At 52.6% G+C, this 5,331-nt stretch overlaps 1 pseudogene; it reads left to right on the top strand.

Moving 5' to 3' along the window:
- Positions 1–1,001: 1,001 nt before the first annotated feature.
- LOC119713337 (olfactory receptor 14C36-like) lies at positions 1,002–4,380 on the top strand (annotated as a pseudogene).
- Positions 4,381–5,331: the final 951 nt, after the last annotated feature.

Here is a 5,331-nt window from a genome sequence, read left to right as displayed (position 1 = left end):
CCCCTGGACTCGGCTCTGGTGAGGCCGCACCTCGAGTACTGTGTTCAGTTTTGGGCCCCTCGCTACAAGAAGGACATCGAGGTGTTTGAGAGGGTCCAAAGAAGGGCGACGAAGCTGGTGAGGGGCCTGGAGAACAAGTCCTATGAGGAGCGGCTGAAGGAGCTGGGCTTGTTCAGCCTGGAGAAGAGGAGGCTCAGGGGCGACCTTATCGCTCTCTACAGATACCTTAAAGGAGGCTGTAGTGAGGTGGGGGTTGGCCTGTTCTCCCACGTGCCTGGTGACAGGACGAGGGGAAATGGGCTAAAGTTGTGCCAGGGGAGCTTTAGGTTGGATGTTAGGAAGAACTTCTTTACTGAAAGGGTTGATAGGCACTGGAACAGGCTGCCCAGGGAGGTGGTGGAGTCACCATCCCTGGAAGTCTTTAAAAGACGTTTAGATGTAGAGCTTAGGGATATGGTTTAGTGGGGACTGTTAGTGTTAGGTCAGAGGTTGGACTCGATGATCTTGAGGTCTCTTCCAACCTAGAAATTCTGTGATTCTGTGTGATTCTGTAATTGAAGAATTTTTCTCCCAACCTGTAATCTAAGTCTCCCCTCTTTTAGCTTAAAACCATTCCCCTTAGTCTTGAATGAGCAAAGAGTCACTCTCCATCTTTTTATACACCCTTTTTAATACTGAAAGGCCACATAGAGGTCACCCCGGAGCCTTCTTTTCTCCAGGCTGAACAGCCTCAGCTCTCTTAGTCTTTCTTCACAGGAGATGTGGTCATACCCGTGTTTCATACAGTGTCTCCACCCAGGAGAGGGGTCATACCAGTGTTCTTCTTGTGGCATCACACTTCCCACCACTTTCCTCAGACCTCCAGGAAAAGCCCCGAGCCAGACATGGGGGTGCAGGATCTCTCCTCGCAGTGTCTGGGGTTAGGACTTGGACCAGATCCCTCAGTATACTCGGCTATATCCCATCTAGCTCCATAGACTTGTGAACACCCTCCATGAGGGATGCTGTACGAGCAGTGGGGCCTGCTCAACAGGAGCAAGGCCAGCTTCCTACAGAACTGCCTGATGAGGGACATGGCCACCAAGAAAATCGGAGTTATCAAACTGAGCTCAGATCTGTCTGTGAGACACCACAAAAAAATGGTCTACAGGAACCGGGAAAAAGGTAGAGGTCTGGCATTTCCTAGGAAATCTGATGACTCAGATCTTCTTGGTGACCATTCTCCTCATAAGGCAGCTCTTTAGGAAGCTGCCAGGTTCAGCGAAGAGCAACAACACTGGAAAGGCTGAAAGTCCCAACAGAACCAAAGTCTTGGTGTCTGTGTCTATGGCTGCTTTCTAAGCCACCAATGCCAATGAGGACACATATTGTTAAAACACCGGGGCCTCATTGCCTTCTCGCCCCCACCCATGAAGCAGGCAGGGGTCGTACCATTCTCCTCACTTGTCCATGCACATCCCCATCTCCTACTGCCCCACAAAGAGCCCTGAGCAAGGTGTGAAGAGAAAGGATCTCCCTTCCTACGGGCGAAGGGTCAAGGCCTGGCCCTTGTGCTTGCTGACACACATCCAGTTTTCCTACACATCAGTGTCACCTTCACATTGCCTTTGTCTCCTTGTCCTCACTGCCTCCAGTGTTCTGCTCTAACGAGCTCCAAGGGAGGCTGTGTGAGTGCTGGCCCTCAGGGGGACACTGCAGGAAACTTGCCTCTGACTTGCACTTCTGGAGAGATGTCTTCAATTGTCTCTGAGTGCCTGAGGTTCGTGGGCTCATCAGCAAAGCCCCCAGAGGGGTGATTGCAGTGCCTTGGGCTGGTGCTGTGCTGCTGAGCTGGGCCGGGCTCCTGGGACAGAGAAAGCTCATTGCAAGAGGGCCCTGGTGCAGAGAGACAGCTGTGCCCAGGAGCAGCTCCTCTGCACAGCGCAGCAGGGCTGGGGGCTCTGACCGCAGCTGGCACACAGAGAGGAGAGAAGGAGAGAGGGCTTGGAGGCACTGAGGAGCACAACAACAGAGGGCAGCGTGTGGCAGGGCACATCTGCAGGCTCTTGGCACTGTGAGGCTCTGGCAGCAGGGCCATGCAGGTGGGGTTGCCAGAGGGGTCTTCTACAGCTGGCACATTTGATGGCTGATAGCATCTGTCAGGATGACTTTTACTCTACATTTAATATGGAATAGAATGTGCTATACACAATGGCATTTATAAAGTGCATTTCCAGGAGAAAACTGAGGCTTGGTTAATCTGAAGAGGAAGGTTTTTTAGTTTCGGTGCTTTCCGAATCTTGCAGTGCAGTGGAAGCATGGATGGGGTCTGTGAGCATGGACAGGGAGGAGATGTGGGGACATAGAACCATCTCGCAGCAGAGAAATAGGAAGGCAGCAGGGACTTGGGCAGGCGGTGAGAGGGAGCTGCTGCCACAAATGCTGTGCGAGGGAGGGCTCAGGCACCTCCCTGTCACGCCCTGCAGGGCAGGCACCTTCCCTGGGACACCCCCTGCTCTCCTCTCCCACCAGCACGGCCTCTGCCCTCAAGCCCCCGGTGTCCCCAGCAGGAGCTGCCTCGTCTGCAGGCAGAGCTGCAGCACAGGAGGGTCTGCTGAGTGTCCGTCTGTCCCTCCCTGGCCTTGCCTCCCCTGGCAGCAGCACGCTGGCATTCCTCCTGGCTTCTCCAGCTGCCCGTGCTGCTGCTGGTCTTGTTCCCAGGCTGGCTGGGGATGAGGGTTTCAGAAGCACTGGTGTGCCCTCGGGGTGTTTGGGGAAAGGCGAGTACAGGGATAGGGTGAGAGTTCTGGAGATGTGGACTTTGAGCCTGGATTCCTCTGCTTTCAGCAGTGTTCAGGTTCTTTTCAAATGAACAACTGAATACAACTTTCTTGAAGCTCTTATAGGGCAGCTGAGAAGATGAATGGAGAGTGGCTGTCGTCTCTGACACTCTGCGCTGAAGGGACAGTGTCTTTCCTCTGGGGATCCACAAGGTTTCCCTTGGAGTCCAGCAGAATGCCCAGGATTTATGCCTTAGAAACAGTTCTCCGGTGTGGTGGGGCAGCAAGAACCAAATCCACAAAACAAATAATTACATACCTAAATCTCCACACCTCTGCTCTGCAGTTGGGTGAACTAGGAGCAAAACTGGGGAAATCCCTTTGATATCAGCAGTAACCTTAATCTGAGACTACCCCATGTTCCTACCATGTTACTACCATGTAACTACCATGCTACTCCCTCTGGCTGTAGTGCAGGACTGATTCTTCCATTGCCCACAGAGGAGTCCCCTGCTCCTAGAGGCACTCTCAGGCAGAATCAATGAAAGAGAGCTTCAAAATATCTGCCTGGAAATGGGCAATCTTTTGGTGATTTTAAATGATAAAATTTGAAGTGTTTTCCTCTGATATGTCTGTGGTACATTATCACTGCCTTTGTCTTCCTTCTACAGGACCTCATGAGCAGAAATAACAGATGTCCAACGCCAGCTCCATCACGGAGTTCCTCCTGCTGGCATTCGCAGACACGCGCGAGCTGCAGCTCCTGCACTTCGCGCTCTTCCTGGGCATCTACCTGGCTGCCCTCCTGGGCAACGGCCTCATCCTCAGCGCCGTAGCCTGCGACCACCGCCTGCACACCCCCATGTACTTCTTCCTCCTCAACCTCGCCCTCCTCGACCTGGGCTGCATCTCCACCACTCTGCCCAAAGCCATGGCCAATGCCCTCTGGGACACCAGGGCCATCTCCTATCAAAGCTGTGCTGCCCAACTCTTTCTCTTTTCTTTCTTGTTTGGAGCAGAGTATTCCCTTCTCACCGTCATGGCCTACGACCGCTACGTTGCCATCTGCAAGCCCCTGCACTATGGGAGCCTCCTGGGCAGCAGAGCTTGTGCCACCATGGCAGCAGCTGCCTGGGGCAGTGGCTTTCTCAATGCTGTCCTGCAGACTACCACTACATTTTCCCTGCCCCTCTGTCGAGGCAATGTTGTGGACCAGTTCTTCTGTGAAATCCCCCAGATCCTCAAGCTCTCCTGCTCAGATGCCTACCTCAGGGAAGTTGGAGCTCTTGTGTTTAGTGTATTTTTAGGCTGTGCTTGTTTTGTTTTCATTGTGTTGTCCTATGTGCAGATCTTCAGGGCAGTGCTGAGGATGCCCTCTGAGCACAAAGCCTTTTCCACGTGCCTCCCTCACTTGGCTGTCATCTCGCTGTTTGTCAGCACTGCCGTGTTTACCTACCTGAAGCCCAACTCTATCTCTTCCCCATTCCTGGACCTGGTGGTGTCATTTTTATACTCGGTGGTGCCTCCAGCAGTGAACCCCCTCATCTACAGCATGAGGAACCAGGAACTGAAAAATGCATTAAGGAAATTACTTTCCCACGTAGTATTTGAGCACAAATAATATGCTCAGCATCTTAACAGTACTGAGCAAATTGGTCACAAAACACTTTATGAAATTGTTTATTCTTTTTTTTTTTTTTAATATGTGATAATATTATTTTGATTTAAGGAAATTTTTTCTCATCCTTCTATGTGTTGATATTTACTTTGACCCACTCATGTACGTTACTTTTAGCAATCTTCCTGTGTAGATTAAGGCAATAAAGAAGCCATGAGATATTCACAGCTCTCCGATCCCATCTCACTCTCCTAATGGCGAAGGGGCTCAGGACCAAAAGGCCTGCTGTCACATTTAGGAACAGCTTTGGTGGCCCTTGGGGTTTCCCATCACTACTAAGTGGGGCAATCTGGAGCTTCATGGCCCAGAATCTGGAGCTACACTGTGGTCAGGCCAGGCCCCTTGTGCTGGCCTGGGGAGCGGGGCTGGCCCTGTGAGGCACGGGCGCTGTGTGCTGGGGATCTGTCAGGCAAGAGAGCAGGGCTCCTGCAGCTTCATGGACCTCCATCTCCTGAGCTGGTCCCAGTGCGGGGGCTGTGGTGGCCGTTCCCAGAGCCCTGCAGCAGCCTGCAGTGGGCACTGCCCTGGGGCCAGCACAGCCTGGGCTGCTGCAGGACGAGGGGGAATGGGCTTAAGGTGCACCAGGGGAGTTTTAGGTTGGATCTTAGGAAGAACTTCTTTACCGAAAGGGTTGTTAGACATTGGAACAGGCTGCCCAGGGAAGTGGTGGAGTCACCATCCCTGGAAGTCTTTTAAAGACGTTTAGATGTAGAGCTTAGGGATATTGTTTAGTGGGGACTGTTAGTGTTAGGTCAGAGGTTGGACTCGATGGTCTTGAGGTCTCTTCCAACCTAGAAATTCTGTGATTCTGTGTGACTGGGCTGGGCTGGTCTGGAGAGATGACAGAGAGGTGGGGAGAGGTGGGCAGGGGCTGGGCTGGGCTGGGCAGTGCCC

The sequence above is a fragment of the Anas platyrhynchos genome, chromosome 31 (genome assembly GCF_047663525.1).
Source record: "Anas platyrhynchos isolate ZD024472 breed Pekin duck chromosome 31, IASCAAS_PekinDuck_T2T, whole genome shotgun sequence".
NCBI lineage: Eukaryota > Metazoa > Chordata > Aves > Anseriformes > Anatidae > Anas > Anas platyrhynchos.
The sequence above is the reverse complement of the archived record's forward strand: the minus strand, read 5'-3'. Positions and strand labels throughout refer to the sequence as shown.